The 14,895-nt window shown below is 41.8% G+C and overlaps 1 non-coding gene across 1 annotated transcript; it reads left to right on the top strand.

Annotated features, from left to right (window-relative positions):
• The first annotated feature begins 7,993 nt into the window (after window positions 1–7,993).
• On the top strand, window positions 7,994–8,100 carry LOC141610147 (small nucleolar RNA R71). The gene has a single exon (XR_012528044.1). It is a non-coding gene; the product is annotated as a small nucleolar RNA R71 (small nucleolar RNA).
• The last annotated feature ends 6,795 nt before the right edge of the window (window positions 8,101–14,895 follow it).

A 14,895-nucleotide genomic window follows, 5' to 3' on the forward strand; every position in this document is an offset into this window, starting at 1 on the left:
CTACAAGTCGACTTAGTCTTCCCTACTCAACAACATGCATGGTCTAATGAGACTAGAGTTAGTTTATGTCTTACAAGTCTCATTGAAAAGATAGGTGATGGGTAAAAAATGCAAGGATTCATAGGCTCGCATTTCATCAAACATAACACGTGCATGAGTTGAGATCAAAACAAGCAAGCAAATAAACCATGAAAGCATATTAATTTAAGCATGAATCATTCCCCATGTTGGTTTCCCCTAATTACCCATTAACCCTAGCTATGGAACTACTCACTCATTATCATGTTAAACATGCTAGCAAGGTTGTCAATCATACCAACAAAGTGAAACATGATGAACAAATGAAATTAATTAGCAATAATTAAAAAGGGATTAAGAGAATTATACCTACTAATGATTCCAATAATAAAGCAAAGAATAAAAGAAGTACTTGATGCTTGATTGAGAGGTTGTCAATCTCCCAATAATACCACAAATAATCTTCAATTACCCAAAATAAAGGATGAACAAAAGAGAGATTAAGGAAATAAAACTTGTATTAAAACTTGATTAATTGTTGATTACCAAACTGAAGAGAGATTTGATTGATATTAACTACTCTAAGAATTGATAAGAAGAACATGCTCTTCTAATTAGACTAATGGGGTATTTATAGTGGGGATTAGGTGTAGGAATTAGGGTTAACTAAGGGCTTAAATGACGATTAAGTCCCTACTTAGGGAAACACCGGTATTTTTGGAAGGATGGGCATCTTTCTTTGAAGCTTGAAAAACGAAGTTGTGCTGCTTTGGAATTCGTGCGTCTTAGGCTCGGGACGGCCGGATTCGTGAGTTGCTGCCCGGGCGTCTTTGGGAGAAGACGGGCGTCTTCTGGTTGCTTCTGCCCGGTGTCTTGGGTAGAAGACGCACGGATTGTGGCTTGGTGGACGGGCGTCTTCTTGAGAAGACGCACGGATTGTCATGCAGCGTGCTTTCTTCTTCTTTTCTTCCCTTTTCTTCAGAAAATCCTTGGGGATTTCCTCGGGGATGCAAGGATCTTTTTTCATCATTGCCCATCTACTATAGTATGTACAAAGGCCTTCTAATCTTGTCTCTCCTTGATGCTTGGTCATTGGATTTAATCAATTTAGTCTCGTTTTGCCATGAAAATGCAAGGTTTGCACTCCTTTCCTACCAAGGACACAAAACCTCAAAGAATATGCAAAACAAAGAAATAAAGACAATAAATGACCCAAATATGAACTAAAAAGCATGGGAACAAGGCTAATTCGGGGACTAAATATGCTCTAATTATGGTCACATCAAATATCCCCAAACCGAACCTTTGCTCGTCCCGAGTAAAGAGGTGACAAAGACTAGGACCATTATTTAAACTAACCTAATAACATAGCCGATATGAGACAATTAGCGGGTCTCACTCCGCCTCTTCAACTCACAACAAGACAACCATGAGGTAGGATGCCTTCTTGCAAGGCAAGGTGGGTCTTGCCAAAATGGCGACACATCCAAACATTAAGCACACAAAAACAAATAATGGATGCATCTACAAAAGAATAGCCACTTTCCTCATCTAAGTGGCGGAAATTATCTACAAGGGAAGCAATTCAAGGGTACACACTCCTTCATAGATGCAATTTCTTCAAACTACTAAGCCTAGAAGGATACCAATAAATCACCTCCAAGTTGTGTCAAGCTAGGGTACCTTTGTCCTCAATCGTTAAATGCTTTTGTCAAGAGTAGACTCCTTATGGTGTTAGAAACACTGGAGAATCGCGGAATTCCCCCTCTTGCCTAGACAAGAAGAAGGGTCGTCCCCTCTCTACCATGCACAAAAATGGATACGATGGATAAAGGGGTCGATAGATATTTGAGTTTCACTTTGGGAGTTTGCTTTCATTTTTGTTTTTTCCCCCAATTTCATGTGGCATATAACATTTGAGAACACTTTCTTGCCATTTCTTTTTGATTTTTGGCATTTCAACACTTGACAACTTTCAACTTTTCTTTGCATTTCTTTTGAACATTTTCAAAGTCACCCCATATGTAGTGAGGGTGGCTTATATTTGAAGCTTTAAGAGTTCTATTTTTGCTCCTCTTTTCATTTGATGCATTTTTTTTGCAAACTTTCTTTCACTTTTCATTTCATTGAACTCAAATTGATTTCTTTTTGTGCCCATTCCCTTTGATGACAAAAATGTGGTAGAACATGGATGATGGATGCATGGATGCATGGTTTCAAGGGTCACCTTGGAATAAACGGTAGCCAAGGAGTTATCACACCACAAGGTACTCTTGACTAGGCCTTAATCCATGGGTCAAAGGATACTAGCATGACACATCCTAGGGTGTTTTACAAGTATTCTAACAAGCAAAGTCTTAAGAAGAAATGCATCTACTAGGGCCTATATACACTTGTCAAGCTTCCCAAGAAGACGGTTTCACAAAATTTTTCTAACATGCAACTATATGCCATGATGCAACTACCATATATACAACCTAATGCATATGATTCTACCAACTAGTATGCCAAATAATCCAAATACAAGTCCTAAATTCACATTGTTTTTACCGCATCAATCAAAATAAGCCACATAGTCATTAACATAAAGAGAAAAAAGGAGATTGGAAAGATCATACCATGCGGTCTTCAATATACTCATGTCTCGGATGTGGCGTAGTCGATCAATGTGAACAAGGGTAAAACACAATATATACAACAATATATACATGACTACACTACAAAGGAAATGAACTTCTTTTTTGTTTTTCAATTTTTCACATTTTAATGGTTTTTTGAAATTTTCAATTTTTTTTTGGATTTTTGAATAGAAGTTAAGTTAGAATTCCCCATCCCCACACTAATATGGGAATTGTCCTCAATGGCCAAAATGATGGGAAATCATGCAAGCATGATGCATGAATTTTACACTAAATACAAGCTACACTAATCTACACTACATGATGCATGGGTTTTTGTTTATGACGGAGAGGATAATTTAGATTACCTTCCGTTGTGTATGTATGTACTTCCCCAAACCGAGTTAGAAATTATTTCTAATGCCCTAAGGTTGGGTGTAGTTCATGCACACACAATGCAATGCATGAAACTAAATTTGTCATTTTGGATTTTCAAAAGTGGGAACAATAAAATAAGAACACCTCAATTGGGCCGAGGTTTTAGTCCTCTATGTTGCTAGGACTACTCCAATCATGATCAAGATTAAATAAATAAAACAAAGAGAGAGATAGACAAACCTCAAGAGGGTAGGAGCCTCCAAAGCTTGCTAATCCTCCATCATATCATCGCTATCATCATCTTCCTCAATAGAAGTGGACTCATCACCACTTCTCTCTTCACTTTCTTGTTCACTTTGTTCATCATCCTCTTCTTCTTCTTCACTAGCCTCTTCATCAATGATATCATCAACCGCATCACCGATAACCTCATCGTCACCCGGACTCTCATCCCTAGATGCACTCGGAAAGAAGACTTCCCTATCCGCCCAACTAGGCAAAGGACATTAAGGATCAAGTAGTCCTTGCCTAGCTAAATGAAGGAGGGGTGGATATTGGGCTAAGTAAGCATCTTCCCGATCCTTGAAGGCTTGCTTGTGCATCTCTTGCATAAGAAGAGTCATATAATCTTTGCTTGCTTCAACACCTTCGGGTTTGAACTCTTGGTACTTGAAAGGATAGGGTGGTGTGACAATGGAAGAGGAGGGCATTTCAATTTCACCCTTTTGTTGTTTGATAATGTATTCGGCCTCTTTTGAAAGGGTAAGGAGATAGTTGGTCCGGTGGACACTTAAACAACAAATCTTCGAAGGCAAAGTAAAAGATCTAGCCTCGCTAGTGAGCCACCCATACTTGGTGTCAAGAGGGTTATGAGAGACCCACTTGTACTTGTTTATCATAGTATCAATATCAATGAGATGACCACCCTTTTTCGCCACATACTTGCTATCCTTATTGAAGTTCGGATCAAAGTATTTAGCCAAAAGAGTGACTAGACCTCCATTCACAATAACGGTAGTGCCTTGCTTCCCACAATCAACATTTAGCAATCTATCCACCAAAAGCCTTAGAGAGTTGAAAGGCTTGGTGAATTCCCTTCCAATGTTCAGGGCCGACTCAAGAAGAACAAAATCGAGCTTGGTAAAGTGGTTGGTGTCTTTTCTTGCAATGATGGTGTTCCCTATGACCTTGTGCCACACTCTAATGCCCGGATGGTGGACTAATAGAGCGCGACTAGCATGATAGTTCTCAAATTTCCTTCCGGAAATCGCCTCCCAAAGAGGAGCGGGGTCATACTTGCCAACATTCTTGAAATAACTATGTGAATCATCAAGACCCAAAGCTTTACCCATTTCCTCAAAGGAGATGCGCCTACTAACATTAGCTAGGCGGAACTCGATGTTTTCCATGGTCTCTACCTTATTAACTTTCAAAGAACTCAAGAATTCTAAGGCAAGGGAGGGATATGTCAATTCTTTTGTTGTAAACAATTTTTCCAACCCCATGGCTTTAAATAAGGCTCTAGTTTGCTCAAGGACACCCAACTTATCTAAGACATCTTCACAAATAAACTTGGTGGATATAAATGATTTTCTAGCATACTTGGCAAAAGTGTCCCTATGGGATTTGGAAATGAAAATTACCTCCGGATAGTTCGAAAGTTGAGCAATTTCCGGAGTAGTAGAAGTAGTTGCTTCCAAGGGAGGTTGTTCTTGTTGTACTTCCAAGTTTGAGCTAGCTACCACCATAGCCAATGAGGCTTTCTTTGCTTGAAGACTCTTTTGTCTTGTTGAGAGTGCCTTTGTCTTTGGTGCCTTTGTTGCTCCTTTTGTCCTTGCCATTGATGCTTGAACCAAGAAAAGAGTGAAAATCTTCAATTTCCAAGTGTACCCAAATCAATTTAAAGATGAAAGGCTTTGCCTTTATAAATTCAAAAATCGACTCAAAGGTTGAAGATTTTGTTGCTTGGTTTGATTTTTGTTGAAAGAGGAGTGATTAATTTTTGTTAAAAGGATGATTTGATTTGATTTTGATGAATGTTGTTGAGGAAATCTTGTTTTTGTGACGGAGAGGATGAGGGTTTTGAGTTTTTGAGGTTTATGGGTAGTGTTTGGGATGAAGGAATGAAGAAATGAATGTGGGAGGGGGTTTATAAAAGACCCGAAAATTTTGAAATGCAGGGGGAAGACGGGCGGATTTCCTTCGGGACGCCCGGATTCTGTCTGTTCTGGGTTGGGAAATCCTCGCCTAAAGACAGGCGGATTCTAACAAAGACGCACGGATTTGTTACTGCGGGACGGGCGTCTTTCAGTGAAGACGGGCGGATTCCTTTCCAGAGATTTTTCTTGTTTTTCTCAGCCAAAAAGACGGGCGTCTTCTCTTGCAGAACGGGCGTCTTTCTGAGGACGGGCGGATTCTTTGCAGGACGCCCGGATTTGCTAACAGTACCAAAATTTCAAAAATTCAGCTCATTGAGGACGGACGGATTCGGACCAAGTCGCCCGGGTTGCCTGAAGACGGGCATCTTCCCTTGAAAATGCTCGGATTCTTCTCCTTTTACCCGGATTCAGTTCCATCCGTGTATTAGCATATCCCTTGTCATTTTTTCATTCTTCAAAATTTCGTGTTCTTCATTGTGCGGGCACTACTAAGGCATGGATAGCCTAGGCAATTGCTATCCTCACACTAAGCTAAAGCACTACACATCAATTGAAATTATTAGTCCCTCCCTCACTTCTCTCAAACATGATAATTATCTTGATCAAGGCATAAAAATCCAAGAATGACAAAAATTGCAATATTAAAATACGAGTTAGGGAGTTAGAAATATTTACAAATGGTGGTTTAGGGAGGACTCCACCAAACTCTCATCCTTAGTGAGATGTCATGGGAGCATGTCCAAGGTGTTGTTGATGTTGCTCAACACCTTGAAGAAGTAATCAAAAGCTTGTTCATTGTCGTGATAAAGATCTTCAATAGATCTCTGCCCTTGTTGTCGGTCTTGATCGACAGCATTACCTTCAAATTCATCGTCCCAAAGACCACAAACTTCATCTACTTGATCACTAAAGATCTCTTGAGTTGATAAAGACAACTCTCCCATTATCTTATCTTGGCCAATGAAGCCATCTTCTTCATTGCTTGACTTTGGTGAGCTTTGCAAGCTCTCTTTGTTATAATTCACTTGCTCTTTGAATGGAGCATCTTCAATTTTCTTTCTTCCATTGGAGTTCCGACTTCTTCCTATCATCCTTCCGGCTATAATGATCAATCATAAAACATGGTTCATGCAAACGGGGAGCTATAATAGTCTTGTCAAGATTGAAAGTTATACTCTCATCTCCCACTTCTAGAGTGAGCTCTCCATGTTTTACATCAATCACCGCACCCGCGGTGTGTAAGAAAGGGCTTCCTAGAATAATTGGAATGTTGGAGTCTTCTTCCATATCAACAATGACAAAGTCCACCGGGATGAAAAATTTCCCAATTCGTACGGGAACATCTTCCCATATCCGTAATGGTGTCTTCGTCGATCTATCGGCCATTTGGAGTGTGATATTGGTGCATTTAAGCTCTCCCATCCCCAACCTTTTACTCACCGAGTACGGCATAACACTCACACTAGCCCCTAGATCACATAAGGCTTTGTTGATCGTGGTGTCGCCAATGGTACACGGTATTGAGAAGCTTCCCAGATCCTTGAGTTTTGGAGGTGAACTCCCTTGAAGTATTGCACTACTCACCTTGGTGAAGGCGATAGTCTCAAGTTTCCGGATCGACTTCTTCTTTGTGAGGATGTCTTTCATGTATTTCGCATAGGCCGGCACGTGATTGATTAATTCCGTGAAAGGAATTGAGACTTCCAAATTCTTCACAATTTCCATAAATTTTCCAAGTTGGTCATCAAATTTGGGCTTGGCTTGACGACTTGGAAAAGGAAGTCTAATCACAATGGGCTCTTTCTCCTTGACCTTGTCTTCATTTTTCTTTGAGATTTCTTCTTTTGATGATTCTCCATCTTTGGAGTTTTGCACAATTTCTTTCTTGTCACTAGCTTCCACAACCTCATCCTCAACTTGCTTCTTCGGTGCTTCATACCTTGTACCACTTCTCAAGTGAATGGCACTAACCGTTTCATGTCTTGGGGGATTACTTTGAGGTGGCAATTGCCCCTTTTGTCTTTGTGAGCTTGAAGATGCTAGTTTAGTCAATTGGGTTTCCAACATTTTGGTGTGAGCTAGGATGTTGTTGATGGTGGTTTCCTTTGCTTGACTATCCTTTTGCATTTGAGTGAAAAACTCTTGTTGATTCTTTTGCATTTGAAGGACCGCTTTTTGAACATCAAAACCTTGGTCATTTTGTTGATTGTATGGAGATTGATTTTGGTAACCTTGGTTTTGGTTGTAAAAGGGTCTTTGATTTTGGTTCCTCATGGGAGGTGGGGTGTATGTTGTTTGAGGGTTTTGAACATTTTGGTTTTGTATGAGAGAGTTGGATGGAATTTTGTGTTTTCATTGTAATAGTTGGAATAAGGGGTACCACTCTTGTATGCTTGGAAAGCATTCACTTGTTCATTTGTTCCCCTACATTCACTTGGGTCATGTCCCAAAGTTCCACAATTCTCACATATCCCACTTGGGATTGATGAAGATGCCGTCATGGCATTAACATGATGCTTTGGTGATTTTGAGGCTTCTTCAAGTCTAGCCATAGCCTTTTCAAACTTCAAATTGATGGTATCAATGTGAGCACTAAGTTAAGCACCCAATTGAGTAACCGATTCCACTTCATGCTTTCCTCCTCTAGTAGCCTTGCGAGGTCTACTATAGTGTGAGTTATGGACCGCCATTTCCTCAATTTTGTTCCAAGTTTGATTGTCATCAACTTCGGTGAACATTTCATTTGATCCCATGTTGAGAATGTTCCTTGAATCTTCATATAGACCGTTCCAAAATTGTTGTACCAAGAACCACTCGCTAAGTCCATGGTGAGGACACGAGCGACAAATTCCTTTGAACCGCTCCCAAGCTTCATACAAAGATTCTTCATCCCTTTGCTTAAAACCCGTAATTTGAGCTCTTAGCATGTTAGTCTTTTCCGGTGGGTAGAATTTTTTGTAGAAAGCTAGAGCCAACTTTTTCCAAGAATCAATTCCGAGATTGGCCTTATCAAGGCTCTTCAACCATTGTTTCGCGGTGCCAATTAGAGAAAAAGGAAATAAGACCCATCGAATTTGGTCTTGAGTTACACCGGTTTGAGAAATTGCATCACAATAATCGCAAAAAGCCTCCATATGAGAGTGAGGGTCTTCACTAGGCATCCCCCCAAATTGGCTTCTTTCGACTAATTGGATAAATGCGGATTTGGCAATGAAATTTCCGGTTAGATGTTGTGGTGTGGGAGTACCATTGGGTAGGTTCTCCTCGGTGGGTAAGGAATGTGATGAAAACTTAGGCATTGTGGGTTGATTTTGTGTTGTATTTTGTGTTGGGTTCTCCTCACCTTCTCTTGCAAAAGGGTTGATGAACTCAATAGTTGGTTGAATGTCTACAACCTCACTAATACCTCTCAAATTTCTCCTAGCAAGTCTTCTATTGGTTGTCAAAGTTCTCTCAATTTCACGATCAAAAGGTAACAAATCACCTTGTGACCTTCTAGACATGCAAAATATCAAACAACTCGAAAACAATTAGAACAAACCTTGAGGAGTTTTACTTCCCCAAGGCAAAGAAAGATACAGCTAATAACAATATAAGAAAATCTAAATCAAGTTAACACCGTCCCCGGCAACGGCGCCATTTTTGGTCAGACTAAATCTTTGCCCTTGTTGTCGGTCTTGTCGGCCTTGGAATCCGTGCGTCTTAGGCTCGGGACGGCCGGATTCCTGAGTTGCTGCCCGTGCTTCTTTGGGAGAAGACGAGCGTCTTCTGGTTGCTGCTGCCCGGGCGTCTTGGGTAGAAGACGCACGGATTGTGGCTTGGTGGACGGGCGTCTTCTTGAGAAGACGCACGGATTGTCCTGCAGCGTGCTTTCTTCTTCTTTTCTTCCCTTTTCTTCATAAAATCCTCGGGGATTTCATCGGGGATGCAAGGATATTTTCTCATCATTGCCCATCTACTATAGTATGTACAAAGGCCTTCTAATCTTGTCTCTCCTTGATGCTTGGTCATTGGATTCAATCAATTTAGTCTCGTTTTGCTATGAAAATGCAAGGTTTGCACTCCTTTCCTACCAAGGATACAAAACCTCAAAGAATATGCAAAACAAAGAACTAAAGACAATAAATGACCCAAATATGCACTAAAAAGCATGGCAACAAGGCTAATTCGGGGACTAAATATGCTCTAATTATGGTCACATCAGCGTCCTAACTGATGTGCGTTATCCCCACAAAGCAAAGGGTATTTTGCTTGGCCAATCTCGATAGTTGTCAATTATTTTCTTGAGAATTGTGACAATGTTCTTGTTTGCCGCCTCTACCGCGCCATTAGTCTGTGGTCTATATGACGAAGAGTGGTGATGCCTAATTTTGTAATTGGCTAGCAATTGCTCAGTCTCGGCTTAAAAGTGTGATCTATTATCACTAATGATCTCATGGGGGCAACCGTATCGACAGATGATGTTGTTTTGTATGAACTTTGCCACGTTTTTGGCTGTGAGACTAGTGTAGGAAGCCGCTTCTACCCATTTGGTGAAATAGTCAATTGCCACAAGGATGAAACAGTGACCTCCTGTTCCGGCTGGAGTTATCTTCCCAATTATATCAATTCCCCAGGCAGAAAATGGCCAAGGAGATGTCATCGTATATTGCAATGAAGGAGGGACATGCTGTACGTTCCCGAATATTTGGCAGTTGTGGCAATGTCTTACGTATTTGATGCAATCGGATTCCATTGTGGTCCAATAATACCCCAAACGTGTGATTTTCTTTGCCATCATGGGCCCACTCATGTGAGGACTGCATTCTCCGTCATGGACTTCTTCCATCACTTTCCGCGCCTGTGAATGATCAAGGCAGCGTAGGATTACACCAAGAGGTGTTCTTTTGTATAACTCTCCTTGCATGAGAACGTATTGGGAAGGTAGTAGACGTGTAGCACGTTGTCCCCTTTTGTCCATATCTGGTGGATAGGTACCGTTGAGCTTCAAATTTAGTATTGCTTGAAACCAAGGTTCCTCTGCGATTTCCTCTTCATCGGTGATTTGGTGGACATAAGCTGGCTCTGATCGTCGTTCGATACATAAAGGCATTTCCACCATGTCATCTGGCATATTAATCAAAGATGCGAGTTTTGCAAGAGCATCTGCAAATTGATTTTCTTCTCGTGGTAGGTGTAGATAGGTCACGCGATCAAAGAACTGGGCAACTTGGTCTATTCTGGCTTGATAAGATGCTAAGCTTTCGCTTCGGATTTTCCAAGATCCCGTAACTTGATTGATGATCAGGGACGAATCCCCATGCACTCGGAGGTTTTTAATGCCTAAGCTCACTGCCGCCTGTAATCCAATGAGACAAGCTTCGTATTCTGCAGCATTATTTGTCACCTCGAAGTCGAGTTTGACAGAGATCGGTGTATGCTCGCCTTCAGGAGAAATCAGCAACACTCCTATTCGAAATCCTCTTAAGTTTGATGCTCCATCAAAGTAGAGGTCCCAGGAGTCTACATCGGTTTGGAGTATATCCTCGTCTGGAAATGACTAAGTATCTATTGTTTGTGCATCATTTATGGGATTTTCTGCAAAGAATTCGGCAACGGCGCGCCCTTTTATAACTTTCAGGGGCACGTACTTGAGATCGAACTCTGAGAGCATCAAAGTCCATCTTGCTAATCGTCCGTTGAGAACGGGTTTCTCGAAGAGGTATTTGACTGGATCCATTTTGGAGTATATTTTGACGGAGTAGCTAAGCATGTAATGTCGTAGCTTCTTCGGTGCCCACACAAGAGCGAGGCATATCTTTTCGAGTTGTGAATATTTGCACTCGTACTCCAAGAACTTCTTACTAAGGTAGTAGATAGCCCTTTCCTCTTTCCCTACGGTTTGAGCTAGCATGGCGCCCATGGCTGTTTCAGTCACTGTGCGATATAAACCAAGAGGTTGATCTCGTTGAGGTGGCATGAGCACGGGTGGTTTAGGTAATATCTCCTTGATTCGGTCAAATGCCTTCTGACAGTCATCATTCTATATGGTGTGATCTGTTTTCTTGAGCTTTTTGAAGATAGGTTCATAGATCATGGTGAGTTTCGATATGAATCGACTTATGTATTGTACTTTTCCCAGGAATCCTCTGACTTCTTTCTCTGTTTGAGGTTGCGGCATTTCGATCAAAGCTTTGATCTTGGAAGGGTCTATTTCTATACCTCGTTGGCTAACGACCTATCCCAGGAGTTTGCCAGATGTTACTCCGAATGTGCACTTCTGAGGATTGAGTCTCATGTTGTACTTTCGTAGCCTTAAGAAGAATTTGCGAAGGTTTGCAATATGCCCTTCTCTATCCTTGGACTTGACAATCATGTCGTCTACGTACACTTCAACTTCTTTGTGCATCATGTCATGTAGAAGTGTAGTTGCGGTGCGTTGATATGTAGCTCCGGCGTTGATTAATCCAAACGGCATAACCGTATAGCAATAGGTTCCCCATTGAGTGACAAAGGCGGTCTTGTGCATGTCTTCTATGGCCATCTTGATTTGGTTATAACCCGCGTACCCATCCATGAAGGATAGTAGCGCGTGATCTGCGGTATTGTCCACCAATATGTCGATATGTGGTAGAGGAAAGTCATCTTTAGGACTTGCTTTGTTTAAGTCCCTAAAATCAACACAAACACGGATTCTCCCATCCTTTTTAGGTACGGGTACTATGTTGGCTACCCAGTCAGAGTACGCGGAAACTTTGATGAACCCGGCTTTGAATTGCTTATCGACTTCTTCTTTGATCTTGAGAGCCCATTCTGTCCTCATTCGACGAAACTTCTGTTTTACGGGCTTGAAACCTGGCTTAATTGGGATTCTATGTTCGGCGATATCCCTGTCGATCCCTGGCATGTCTTTGTAGGACCAAGCAAAAACGTATTTGAACTCGTTTAGGAGTCTATGAAACTGGCCCTTTCAGTGGAGCTCAAGGTAGTCCCTATCCTAAGTTCTTGGGGTTTTAGTTCGGTTCCTACATTGATGGGTTCAGTGTTCTCTATTACTGGTCCCCCTTCCCCTTCTTGTAGTATTTCCTTGGCTAGGTAGGGAGGTATCTCAATTGAGTCTGGGTCTGGGTCATCCTCAGTATCATCGTAAACAGAATTGCATTCAAGATAACACACAGGGTAAGCAGAACCTGATTTATTCATATTAAAGTTTCAGAAAAGTTGAAACAAAGAAGCCATCTGATCTGTGGTTAGCGGTGGTAAAGGGACAGTTGTTGGGACATTTCCCGAACTACTGTTACTATTTGAGACTAAGCTAGGAGAAACAAAGGGAGCGGGGATGACGACAGGAGGGGACTCCTTAGTGACTTCTCTAGACTCCAACTCTGACTCCGACTCTGACTATGACTCGAATTCATCGTCTTCTGGTTCTCCTTTGAACATCTCTCCTTCTCCAGTGGTGAGCTTGAAGAGTCTTCCTTGATTGTTGGTCCACTTGATTGATTTTCTCCATCCTTTCTACTAATTCGCGTTTGTTTCTGTGTTTAACGCGGTAGGGTTGAAGTGGTTGTCTTGAAGTATCATAGTAATGATCTCATCTTGCGCGGCTCTAACAAATCGATCTTCTCCGAACATTAGACTAACAGCTTGTTCGTCTAAGCAAGGTGCTTGACGAGCTTTGACGGTAGGAACCATTTCTGGAGGAATAAAGTAGCAATCGTGAAAGATCTCAATTCCGGCTAGCTTCCTTTCGAGCTAATGCCAAGGTTCGGGAAATCCATGAAAGAGTTCTAGACTTCCTTCCTTAACAAAGTATCCATTTAGGGTAGGGAGATAGGGTCTCATTTGGACTCCTACGTACTTACGGTTTTGAACTTGAGCAAGCATCTCGAGAACTTCCTCTTTAGTGGGTTTGTATCCTAGTCTAAGTGGTATCCTTTTTTAGTTGCCCTCCTTGTAGGGTGCGAAGGTGTTTCTTCGGATAGGGTTCAAAGGCATTCCAGGGAAGTATCCCTGGGATTTGAGTATGTGGTTGACCACCAAGTTGGAGTAGGGATCGTAGTATAGGGGTGCCAATTCGCTTTCTATGACACTTATGCTTTGAAAGCCCCCAAGTTCATGTACTGGATCCGCAAGGACTTGATTATTTAACTTCTTTTCGATTATTGCCTTGATGGGTGACAAAGTGATCGTCACCACTTTGCCATTTAGTGGAATTTTGATCTTTTGGTGAAGGGTGGATGTTACCGCTTTGGAAGCATGAATCCAAGGTCTTCCCAGAAGTATGTTGAAGGAAGCTTCGATGTCCACTATTTGGAAGTTAACTTTTCGCTCAATTGGCCCCGTGGCTATGGTTAGGTTAACGAGTCCTACGACCTTTCGTCGTGTACCATCATATGCGCGGACACCTTGGTTGGTAGGGGTCCAATTCGACTCCTTCATGCCTAGTTTGTATGCCGTTTTCAGGGGTATAACGTTGACCGCAGAGCCATCATCTACCAAGGTCATTGACACATTCTTCTTCAAGCAAATGACGGTGATGTAAAGAGCCAAGTTGTGACTAGCGCCAAAGGGTGGCAAATCTTCGTCTGAGAAAGTAATAGGATTACTTAGCTTTGGTGATTCTTGGAAGACCAAGTTGACTACATCGTCGGGTGTGGAGTTTTGTGCTACATTTAACTTGGCCAAAGCTTGTAGTAAAGCTTGGCGATGTGGGAACGAGTTTGCTACTAATTGCCAGACTGAAAGATCAACCTTTGTCTTCTGTAATTGCTTGAGCAAATGATCAGTAGAGTCATCTTCATTATCATCTGGTGTGATAACATTGGTTGGACCATTGTGAGTAGTGCTTTGATATGGACGCCCCGAACGAGTTAGGTGGTCCACATCTTGGTCTTCACCATTTTGGACTATTTCCTTGACTAGGGAGTGTTCAATGAGATACTCGTCCTCATCATCATCGGCCCATACTCCATTGATTGTAGCTAGTTCTCTCATTCTTATTATCTCGTCTTCTAGTCGTGTGATTTGGTCGACTAGTTTATCAACCACGGCGAATATTTCTTGCATAGTGGCATTTTGAGAAAAGATTAATGGCGCATGTTCTTTGGGTGTCGCATTGGGGTCATGCAAAGTTGTCACCACATTTTCTAATTCCCAAACTTTCCTATCCACACTTCTTGCCCATGCGACGAAGTCGGCGATGGTAGGGGAAATGGTAGAGTAGAACCCTTCATTCTCGATCACGTGGATCTTGTCTTCGACTGGAGAAATGAGGTGTGAACAATCTAAGGTAGATTCTTCACTTGTGATCACTAGAATTCCAAGAGGATTCTGAGTGTTTTTGGCCTTTCCTCCCGGCGGTATTGGTAGTCGACCATCCTCTATCATGTCTTGGAGCACATTTTTCAATTTGTAGCATTTTTCTGTGTCATGCCCCTTACCCCTATGATATTTGCAGTATGATTTCTCGTCCCAGAACTTGGACTTCTTTTCAGGTTCAGGTGTAGGTCCTATGGGTTGGAGTTTTCCTTGTTTCATTAGCCTTTTTAGAGCATTGGAGTAAGTGTCCCCAAGATTCGTAAATTTCCTAGGTGGGGCACTCTTCTTGGATGGCTCGAGGAGGTTAACTTCATCGGTCTTGCTAGTGGAGCCGTAAGAACGACTTGTTGAGCCTTGATATCCTCGACCTACCGTTTTAAACAAGAGCCCTTTTCTGATGTCATCTTCGATCCTTGTTCCTA

Source organism: Silene latifolia, chromosome 10 (genome assembly GCF_048544455.1).
Source record: "Silene latifolia isolate original U9 population chromosome 10, ASM4854445v1, whole genome shotgun sequence".
Lineage (NCBI taxonomy): Eukaryota > Viridiplantae > Streptophyta > Magnoliopsida > Caryophyllales > Caryophyllaceae > Silene > Silene latifolia.